The following is a 12203-nucleotide window of genomic DNA, read 5'->3' on the forward strand; positions in this document are numbered from 1 at the left end:
GCTGCCATCAGAGGGCCGTTTGTAACAGTGAATAATGAATGAATTTGCCTCTGGATTTCATTATAAATTATATAAATTGTCAATTTTACAGTCAAAAATTTACATTTACCAAATTCTACTGTAAAAAATGTTTTTTAATTTTTTAAAATTTTACGGTAAATGGAAAATCAATACCACTGTTTTTTGGGAGGGTTTTTACGGAAAAAGCTGGCAGCTTAGTTGCCCAAATTTTTATGTTAAATTTACATTGGTTTTTACAACATTATAGTGTTAATGGAAAAACAGTACAAGTTTTTTTCTATTCTGGCAACTTAGCTGACAGTTTTTCTACCGTAAAAACAAATGTACCGTCTTTCCATATAGAGCAGGGGTCGGCAACCTGCGGCTCTTGGATCACAAATACCCAGAATCCCATGCATCCCTAACTATTCCGGGCTACATTATACACTCCCACTACCAACCCCCCTCCCCCCCTCCGTGCGTCGGTTGAGGTGGGTGGGGTTGGGGGCGGATCGATACAAATATCGACAATAACAATACCAAGTATCAGGTCAGGTATCAAGTTTGTACTACTGGTAGGAGTTGGATTTAATATTGTTTTGTCAAAGGTTTCTTTTTTTTAAACAATAAAAACGGTCTTTAATGACTAAAACCCCACTCCAGCAACAGAACATCAGCAAATACAATATAAGCAAGTATGACACCAACACTTACACGGACTAATTAGTAAATAGTATTACCACAGTAATGACAATTAACACCATTGCACTACCAATGGAACAATACAAATATCAACAGAAATAATATTGATAATGAACAACAATAATTGCCTCTTATCAACATTACAATAGCTTCAAATACAATACATATATATAAATGTTATAAATACTTGATTTACATAAAAAGCAGATAAAGTGGGGTCAGGGGAAAGAAAGGGGGGTGTACTATAATCAACATTTCACATTATTAATATGGTATAAATAGTTGTACCTTTTTTTTTTAGAATGTGCTCGTTCTATTTTTGGCCAAAGTACAACAAAGAAAACCGCCTGGAGTTGTCTTTATTTTGAAGTTATCTTGCCATGATTTTACCATTACGCCCCACTAGGGAGTAGATTTTCCCCCATGCGGGCGGGCCCCTGCGCTAAAATGAGTTTGGCACCCCTGTGCTAAGCTACTTATTTTAAACAAAAGTGGGCGGATCGATACAAATATCGACAGTAACAATACCAGGTATCAGGTCAGGTATCAAGTTGGTACTATCGGTAGGAGTTAGATTTTAATATTGTTTTGTCAAAATGTTGTTGTTGTTTTTTTCAATTTATAAACAATAAAAACAGGCTTTAATGTCAAAATCCCTCTTCCAGCAACAGAACTAAATCAGCAAATACAATGTATGCAAATATGACGCCAACACTTACATAGACTAATTAGTAAATAGTAATAACACAGTAATCACAATTGACACTATTGCACTACCAATGGAACAATACAAATATCAACAGAAAAAAACAACATTGATAATGAACAACAAAAATTGCCTCTATTATCAACTTTACAATTGCTTCACATTTAATATATATACATATACATAAATGTTATAAATACTTGAGTTACAAAAAAGCAGATAAAGTGGGGCCATGGGAAAGAAAGAGGAGTGTACTATATACAATATTTCATGTTATTATTATGGTAAAAATAGTTGTACGGTTTCAGAATGTGCTCGCTCTATTTTTGGCAAAAGTAGAGCAAAGAAAACACCCTGGAGTTGTCTTTATTTTGAAGTTATCATGCCATGATCTTACCAAAATGAGTTTGACACCCTTGTGCTAACCGGTAACAGCTAAGCTTAAACTACTGACTTTAAACCAACGTGGGCGGATCGATACAAATATCGACAGTAACAATACCAGGTATCAGGTCAGGTATCAAGTTGGTACTACTGGTAGGAAATAGATTTGCTATTGTTATGTCAAAAAGTCATTTTTGTACCATGATTTGATTTAAACAAGTTGAAAAACTTATTGGGGTGTCACCATTTAGTGGTTAATTGTACGGAATATGTACTGAACTGTGCAATCCACTCATAATCAATCAATCAATCAATGTTTACTTATATAGCCCTAAATCACTAGTGTCTCAAAGGGCTGCACAAACCACCACGACATCCTCGGTAGGAAAACTCACACCCAGTGGGACATTGGTGACAATAATGACCCAGTGGGACGTCGGTGACAATGATGACTATGAGAACCTTAGAGAGGAGGAAAGCAATGGATGTCGAGCGGATCTAACATGATACTGTGAAAGTTCAATCCACAATGGATACAACACAGTCGCGAGAGTCCAGTCCAGAGAGGATCCAAGACACAGCAGCGAGAGTCCCGTTCACAGCGGAGCCAGCAGGAAACCATCCCAAGCGTAGGCGGACCAGCAGCGCAGAGATGTCCCCAGCCGATACACAGGCGAGCAGTACATGGCCACCGGATCGGACCGGACCCCCTCCACACGGGAGAGTGGGACATAGAAGAAAAGAAAAGAAACGGCAGATCAACTGGTCTAAAAAGGGAGTCTATTTAAAGGCTAGAGTATACAAATGAGTTTTAAGGTGAGACTTAAATGCTTCTACTGAGGTGGCATCGCGAACTGTTACCGGGAGGGCATTCCAGAGTACTGGAGCCCGAACGGAAAATGCTCTATAGCCCGCAGACTTTTTTTGGGCTTTGGGAATCACTAGTAAGCCGGAGTCCTTTGAACGCAGATTTCTTGCCGGGACATATGGTACAATACAATCGGCAAGATAAGATGGAGCTAGACCGTGTAGTATTTTATACGTAAGTAGTAAAACCTTAAAGTCACATCTTAAGTGCACAGGAAGCCAGTGCAGGTGAGCCAGTACAGGCGTAATGTGATCAAACTTTCTTGTTCTTGTCAAAAGTCTAGCAGCCGCATTTTGTACCAACTGTAATCTTTTAATGCTAGACATGGGGAGACCCGAAAATAATACGTTACAGTAGTCGAGGCGAGACGTAACAAACGCATGGATAATGATCTCAGCGTCTTTAGTGGACAGAATGGAGCGAATTTTAGCGATATTACGGAGATGAAAGAAGGCCGTTTTAGTAACGCTTTTAATGTGTGCCTCAAAGGAGAGAGTTGGGTCGAAGATAACACCCAGATTCTTTACCGTGTCGCCTTGTTTAATTGTTTGGTTGTCAAATGTTAGAGTTGTATTATTAAATACAGTTCGGTGTCTAGCAGGACCGATAATCAGCATTTCCGTTTTTTTGGCGTTGAGTTGCAAAAAGTTAGCGGACATCCATTGTTTAATTTCATTAAGACACGCCTCCAGCTGACTACAATCCGGCGTGTTGGTCAGCTTTAGGGGCATGTAGAGTTGGGTGTCATCAGCATAACAGTGAAAGCTAATACCGTATTTGCGTATGATGTCACCTAGCGGCAGCATGTAGATGCTGAAGAGTGCAGGGCCAAGGACCGAACCCTGGGGAACTCCACACGTTACCTTAACGTAGTCCGAGGTCACATTGTTATGGGAGACACACTGCATCCTATCAGTAAGATAAGAGTTAAACCAAGACAGGGCTAAGTCTGACATACCAATTCGTGTTTTGATACGTTCTAATAAAATATTATGATCGACGGTATCGAAAGCAGCGCTAAGATCGAGGAGCAGCAACATAGATGACGCATCAGAATCCATCGTTAGCAATAGATCATTAGTCATTTTTGCGAGGGCTGTCTCCGTGGAGTGATTTGCCCTGAAACCGGATTGAAAGGTTTCACATAGATTGTTAGACGCTAAGCGTTCATTTAACTGCTCCGCAACAATTTTTTCAAGGATTTTTGAAATAAAGGGAAGGTGAGACACCGGTCGGTAATTTACCATGAGGTCAGGATCGAGGTTAGGTCTTTTAAGAAGAGGATGAATAACCGCTTTTTTGAATGCTAGGGGAACAGTGCCCGAGGAGAGTGATAAGTTTATAATATTTAGCACTGATGGACCTAATAATACAAAGAGCTCCTTGATCAGTTTCCCAGGAAGAGGGTCAAGTAAACATGTTGTCTGTTTTATTCCATTTACACGTTGTAACAATTCCTCTAATGTTATTTCCTCAAAACGAGAGAAAGTATTTTGGAGGGCAGTATCCGCCGTATATACAATCGTGTCAGTGCTAATAGAACCCCGTTGTAGCTGGGACGCATTGTCTTTAATCTCCTTTCTAATGACTTCAATTTTCTTACTAAAGAATTGCATAAAGTCATCAGCTGAGTGGGTTGAGCTACTGGAAGGAGTCCCTTGTTGGGTTAGCGATGCTACCGTACTAAACAAAAATTTAGGATCGTTTTTATTACGGTGGATGAGATTTGAGTAATATTTAGCTTTAGCTAAGGTAAGCATGCGTTTATAAGTTATTAAACCATCACTCCATGCTTGATGGTGCACCTCAAGTTTAGTCGTGCGCCATTTGCGTTCCAGCTTTCTACATAATAATTTCTGAGCTCTAGTTTCTTCTGTAAACCACGGGGTGCGCTTTTTTGGAGCTTTTTTTAACTTTAGCGGTGCTATGTTATCAATGGTTTCGCGCAGGGCGTCGTTAAAGTTGTTAGTGAGGTTATCAATAGAGCCCACATACTTTGGGAATGGTGCCATTACCGAGGGCAGTAGGTCAGCAAGAGTTGTCGTTGTGGCTGTATTAATGTTGCGGCTGCTATAGCAGTTATTATTATTATTAGTTTGACGAACATGCGTCTGAACCTCGAATTTTATAAGGTAATGATCAGACAATACTTTAGTATACGGGAGTATCGTAACTTTGGAAACGGTGATGCCCCTGACAAGCACTAGGTCTATCGTATTACCGTTGCGATGCGTGGGTTCATTTATTATTTGTGTGAGACCACAGCTATCAATTACAGTCTGGAGCGCTACGCACGGTGGGTCCGATGGGGTATTCATATGGATATTAAAGTCCCCCATTATGATTATATTATCGGCGTGTGTCACTAGATCAGCAACGAACTCTGAGAATTCATTAATAAAGTCCGAATAGGGCCCTGGGGGGCGGTAGATAACAGCCAGGTGTAGAGGCAGCGGTGTGACAGACCTCATAGTAAGCACCTCAAACGATTTATATTTATTATTTATGTTAGGACTAAGGTTAAAGTTTTCGTTGTATATTAGTGCAACTCCCCCACCCCTTTTGAGCGGACGGGCAATATGCGCATGTGTAAAGTTAGGAGGACATGCCTCATTTAGCGCAAAAAAGTCGTTTGGTTTAAGCCAGGTTTCGCCGAGACCGATGACGTTAAGATTGTTGTCTCTGATAATATCATTAACTAACAACGTTTTAGGAGACAATGATCTTATGTTTAAAAAACCTATATTATAGGTAGTGGGCTGTTTTAGGGAGTTTTTGATCAAATTATCAGTAGTAGCAATATTAATAATGTTGTGTTTATTATGCCCAGTGCATTTAGTATAGTTACGACCATATCTAGGAATTGATACGACAGGAATTTTCCGATTGTTTGATTGTTGCTTTGATAAACTGCACGCATCATGGTTAGCCACCTCAGTAACGGGGATTTTCCGATTGTTTGTTTGTTGCTTTGATAAACTGCACGCATCATAGTTAGCCACCTCAGTAAAACACATGTCCAACTCTGAAACACTCAAAGCAGAAAAAACTTGTTCTAATTTAACTGACTCCTTACCCAGACCAGTAGTCTCGCATTTTCCATCTAAATCCGTCTTCGGGATGGAGGAAAGTGGTGTTCTGTGGGGATTAGCCTTCTGCTTTGTTTTTAGCCCCGCTCGGCATCCGCGTTTCCGATCACACCGCTGGCGTCTGCTCCGTAGACGGCCCCCGCTGCTACTAGACTCCGCTGCTTCACAGACCGCTGGATGTAGCCGCCGATGTATTCCCATGCTAGTTAGCAAGTCTAGCACGCAAGTGTCTATCGCCCGTCCGCCATGTAGTTATTCATAAAAGTTTCAATCAATCAAATAGTTTTTTATAAACAATAAAAACTGGCTTTAATGGTTATCAGGCCATGATTTTACCATTATGGCCCACATGGGAATAGATGTTCCTCCATGCGGGCCCCTGGGCTAAAAATGAGTTTGACACACCTGACTTTACACGGTTCCTTCCTTCAGAATCCTATTAAAGTTTTGAATTATTTCAGGTTCAGTGAGCTTAGCAACAGTTTCATCCGTGACACTGATTTGAACTGAATATGCGCATCTTTCAAGGCACCTTTTATAAAAAACAAAAATGTTGGTCCAATTCCAAATTTGATTAGCACTTTGGGTCAAAATCCAAGCAAATCAATGTTCCTACAGGCCTGAGTGTTGTTTGCCTTCCATATTGTGCTAGTTTAGTGAACACATTGTGTGAGATAAATATGGATTGAGTCACACACACATAAGGTCAGCGCCCAGGGGGCTGAGAGAGCTGAATCTCACATTCTTGACTGCAGTCAGACAGGCTGCCACAACCTTCCATATTATGTACTGCCAACACACACAAACACATACACACACAACAAAGATATAAAACCTGTAGTAGCACCTTTCAATTGCACAGACACAAAATGTCAATGATAAATGTTTCCCCAAGTCCTTTCTCGATGGGTTTATGAGAACGCACGCTCTTCACAAATTATATATATATATATATATATATATATATATATATATATATATATATATATATATATATATATACATATATATATATATATATATATATATATATATATATGTACATATGTATATATACAGTGTGGTAAAAAAGTATTTAGTCAGCCACCGATTGTGCAAGTTCTCCCACTTAAAATGATGACAGAGGTCTGTAATTTTCATCATAGGTACACTTCAACTGTGAGAGACAGAATGTGAAATCCAGGAATTCACATTGTAGGAATTTTAAAGACATTTTTTTTTAAATTGTGGTGGAAAATAAGTATTTCGTCAACCATTCAAAGCTCTCACTGATGGAAGGAGGTTTTGGCTCAAAATCTCACGATACATGGCCCCATTCATTCTTTCCTTAACATGGATCAATCGTCCTGTCCCCTTAGCAGAAAAACAGCCCCAAAGCATGATGTTTCCACCCCCATGCTTCACAGTAGGTATGGTGTTCTTGGGAGGCAACTCAGTATTCTTCTTCCTCCAAACACGACGAGTTGAGTTTATACCAAAAAGTTCTATTTTGGTTTCATCTGACCACATGACATTCTCCCAATCTTCTGCTGTATCATCCATGTATCCATTTTGGTATAAACTCCACTCATACTCGTCGTGTAGTGGAAGTGTACCTATGATGAAAATTACAGACCTCTGTCATCATTTTAAGTGGGAGAACTTGCACAATCGGTGGCTGACTAAATACGTTTTTGCCCCACTGTATGTATATATATATATATTTATATATATATATATGTGTGTGTGTGTGTATATATATATATATATATATATGTATATATATATATTAGGTGTGTATATATATATATATATATTAAAAGGAGACCCTGACATTTTTACGCCTTTATGGATGGATGGATCTTTATTGTCATCGCACAAGTACCACAACATTCATGTCTGACTCAAGCGCAATTTCAGAAACTCACACATTTTTCAATATTGGTGAAATAACAACTGGTACACACTGTCCTGGGCATGACGTTAAAGGGCATCCGGCCGTAGAGGCTCCTCTATGGGGTCTTGGGACACTAGGAAGTTTAGGAAGTTAACCCCTTTTGTAACCTGGGTGACAAAACCCCATTAAATATCCTCATTTAAATATTGTTTCAAAACCCCATTGAATATTATTTTTAATTAGATATCTTTCTATTTAAATATCATTTTACTTAAATATCCTTTCTATTTAAATAACCTTTCAAATCCCAATTAAATATGATATTTATTTGCGTCGTCTTAGCTGTCCGTGCGTGCGTGCGTCATTACGTCACGTGGTCACGTGACCTATTGCGGGAAGCATAAAATCCAGTAGTGGGCTGCTTCCAGGAAGAGCGAGAGGGACGTTGCTGCAGGGGCCAACTACTAAAGCCGTGGGTCGTCGTGCGAGAGAGTTAAGTGTGATTTATCTGCGGAATTGGTGAGTTGCATCTGTGAAGCTTAGCCGCTACATTCATTTTGAATGGAGCTGTTAGCTTCTACTTATATGCCTGTTTCTCTGAATATAGTAAACTGAATGAAACGTTAGCACTGTCAACAATTGTCTGATTTTTTTCTGGGTTGTGTTAATTGTTTGATGGTTGTCAATGGTATGCATCCAATGCATTTTATGATGTAGTCCAGTGAACCACTGTCTGCTTTGCACTTTATTTGTGGATGCAATGGGTACATTTTGATAATATTAGAGAATTCATATTTTGATATAACAATTATTATATTATTTATTGTAATTGGATTTGTGAATTATTTATTGTACAATATTAAGAAATATAGTTGCTATTTGAATACAGTAGTATTGTTTAGTATTTAGTATCTGAATCTATTTTGTGTGTGCGCACTGGAAAATTGACTGGTCCTGCCCTTGTTGTACAGGCCATGTTGGATGGCGAGCTAGAGATTGAACTAAAGTCTGAAGCTTTATGCCTGGAACCGAACCAACCGAACTGAATCCACCCAACCGAGCCCCGGGCGGGTAGGAGGCTCCTCAGCAGCCGCTCTGTTTTTTTCCCTTTGGTTTTTCCATAACGCAACGAGTTCATTTCTTTCCTCCTGAACCTTCACATTTACCCCGTTACCTTCACTAAAACCCCTCTGGACACTGCCACCACAACGTGGACTTTGCAAAGTCGTTTAATGAACTGTCGTGTTGCGCTTATACCCTCTTTGATAAAAACAAGGACAGAATCAAGTAATGTTTCACATTGTAAATATTGAACGTTCTGTAATTTATGTTGAAAATGTGAATGACCATTCGAATTTACCTGTCTGTTTGTTGTTTATTTTTCCTATAATTCTTTAATATAATTTGGTACCATTTAAACTTAAAACCTGTGTTCAGTTTTCATTACTCTCCATTCCTAGAGCTGAATTTAGTTTCTTCTGATCCAGCCCAGTTATATAATTCATTGTTTACTTAATACTTGTACAGTGCTTTACTTAAGTAACATACAGGCTACATATTGTTGCGAGCTAGCCAGGAGTGGAGAAAAATAACTGAACAATTTTTTTTGTGGTTCTTATATTATTGTCTTGGAAAAATGGAAATATTCGAGAAACATTGCATTAAGATTCCAAATGCAGTTTTGATTGAAGACGCGACCAACACTAAAACTGACGACGAAGTAGTTGAATTTTTAAAGCAGTACGGGTCTATTTCAAAAATAGAATTTATAGACGAACCTGAATCTGATTTTCATTGTTCGATTGTCGTAGAGTACAACTCAGGCACCTCATTGGTTGCGTTACGTCCACTTCTACCATATACGTATGTGTGCGATACGGAAAAAGTGGATCATGAAATTTTAGACCTCGCTACAGTCTGCGCGGACGAAGTAGGGAAGCGAAAGACCAATGATTACCTCTCCGAGCTCAAAAAAGTCGCAAAACTGACTGGCCAAGATTTTTCAGTCATTTTAAGTGGGGTGATGTCTTTGCTTGGTCAGAAGGTCAACAAGCTCCACACCACCGCCACTGAGGATGAGGCTCTCTCTGAAGATGGTAAAAAGCATTCGGCTGATCTTGCCGCGTCGAACCAGCACGTGCAATTGCCTCCACGAGACCAGCCCGATCCTACATCCCAAACCGGCACAATACCTCCTTCGCCAGCCATGTTGCACGGTAATCTCAACCCACCTGAAGTTCGTTATGTGGTCGAACATATTGTGAAGAACGACGATAGCGCTATGAACCTGTCAGCGCAGCGTCTCAGGGCCTTCTCAGGAAGATCACCCAGATCTCCAACAGAGTCCGATTACGACACATGGCGTTCCGGGGTAGACCTTCTACTAAAGGATCCTGCCGTGTCCGATCTACAGCGCTCACGTAAGATCTTCGATAGCTTGTTACCACCTGCTGCAGATATGGTGAAGCACCTGAAACCAGACACTCCTCCAGCTGTGTATCTACAGACACTTGACTCAGCATACGGGATGGTCCAGGATGGTGATGAGCTATACGCCAAGTTTATGGACACGTTCCAGGATGCTGGGGAAAAAACGTCCAACTATCTGCAACGTCTACAGGTAGCACTGAGCCAGGCTGTGAAACGAGGTGGTGTACTGAACAAAGACTTTGAAAGACATCTTCTGACTCAATTTTGCCGTGGTTGTTGGGACAACTCCCTAATAACAGAACTTCAACTGAAACCAAGGAAAAAGAACCCCCCAACGTTTGCTGAATTTCTGCTCTTGCTGCGAACTGAAGAAGATCGTGAAGCAGCCAAAGCCATCCGCATGCAGCAACATCTCGGCTCTTCACGCTCCAGAGCTGCAAACCATGCGCAGTACGCCAGCACAGACAATGCAGGAAGGGGAGAGATTGCTGCTCTCACCAACGTCACGCAGCAGCTCGCTAAACAGCTGGCTGACATCCAGAAGCAGCTCGCAACACTCACTGCTGCCCAGTCAAGATCCAGTCGGTCTGCTGCTTTCAAACCCATGCCTGGTAATTTGTCTGGTAAGGGCCAAGGGGCGGGCAAGCAACCAAAGAACCTGTCTTCTGTTCCCAAGCCTGGCTACTGCTATCGGTGTGGTGAAGATGGTCACATAAAGACATACTGTGATAATCCCCCGAACTCTGCATTAGTCGCTGCCAAGAAGAAACGGTTTGCAGAAAAGCAACAAAACTGGCAACGCTTTAACTCCTCATCAAGACCACCTTTAAACTAGAGTCAGTTTCAGTTGTGGGGCAAACTGGAACTGTTGTGGACCCACAATGTCCCAATCCAAAGAAGAAACATGTCAAATGTCAAGAAATGATCCAAAACACTACTGCTGTTTCATACTGGTTACCTAAAGGCTTGGTCGGATCCCGCTGTACAGCAAACATCAAAATTGCTGGCGAAGAATTCAACTGCTTGTTGGACACCGGATCGCAAGTAACCACGATCCCAGTCTCATTCTACAACCAGCATTTTGCGGACCAGCCAGTGAAACCTCTGTGTGACTTGCTGCAAGTTGAAGGAGCTGCGGAACAGGCTGTTCCGTATCTCGGATATGTGGAGATGGTGGTCACCTTTCCAAGAGAGTTCCTGGGAGCTAATTTTGATGTCTCAACGCTAGCACTGGTTGTTCCTGACGTCGAAACTCATCAGTCCCAGGTGTTAATCGGCATGAATACACTGGAGCCGTTATACAACCAGCATATGGGGAGTGACTTCTCCAACTTCCAGCCGACGGAAAATGGCTACAGAGCAGTGCTGCAACTGCTGCAAATACGCCACCAGCAACAACAACAAGGCTATGACGGAGTTGTGAGGTTAGCCAGTAAGTCACCAGTCCTCATCCCTGCTGGCCGCACCACCGTCGTCGATGGTTCTACTCCCACCAGCATGCTGTCTCACGGTCAGTGGACGCTTGTGGAGCATCCCGCCTCACCACTGCCAGGTGGGCTGTGTGTCAAAAATTCTTTGATCATGCTCCCAAGCCAATCCCACAAGATTCCGGTCATCCTGAGTAACGAGTCGGACCAGGATGTGACCATTCCACCTCTCTCCACCATCGCAAAACTTGCCGTGTCACCACAGATCTTGTCGCACAGCGTGTCAACAAGTTTTCCACCATCTGAAAGTCCTCACATCAATTTGAATCTCAATTTTGGAGAATCACCTATTCCACCAGACTGGAAGGCAAGAATCACAGAGAAACTCCATCAGATCCGGATGTCTTCGCACTCAGTGAACTGGACTTTGGATGCACGAACATGGTAAAACATCACATAAAGCTGGATGACGAAACTCCGTTCAAACACAGAGCCAGACCCATTCACCCTCATGACATCGAAGCCGTCCGACAACATCTCAGAGACCTGCTGGAGGCTGGTGTCATTCGTGAATCAGAGTCGCCATTTTCGTCACCAATCGTCGTGGTCCGTAAGAAGAACGGGGATATACGATTGTGCATCGACTACAGGAAGCTGAACCTTCAAACGGTTAAAGACGCCTATCCCTTGCCAAATCTGGAGGAGTCTCTTTCCGCTTTGA

The 12203-nt window shown here is 41.4% G+C and overlaps 1 protein-coding gene across 1 annotated transcript in view; it reads left to right on the top strand.

Annotated features, from left to right (window-relative positions):
• The first annotated feature begins 8616 nt into the window (after positions 1-8616).
• Positions 8617-12203, top strand: part of zgc:77784 (uncharacterized protein LOC402947 homolog) — a 206847-nt gene continuing 203260 nt past the window's right edge. Inside the window, exon 1 of the mRNA XM_061878097.1 lies at positions 8617-8696. The gene's annotated coding sequence lies outside the window, so the exon portion shown is untranslated. The remainder of the gene's footprint in view (positions 8697-12203) is intronic.

The sequence above is a fragment of the Nerophis ophidion genome, linkage group LG18, assembly GCF_033978795.1.
Source record: "Nerophis ophidion isolate RoL-2023_Sa linkage group LG18, RoL_Noph_v1.0, whole genome shotgun sequence".
Classification (NCBI taxonomy): domain Eukaryota; kingdom Metazoa; phylum Chordata; class Actinopteri; order Syngnathiformes; family Syngnathidae; genus Nerophis; species Nerophis ophidion.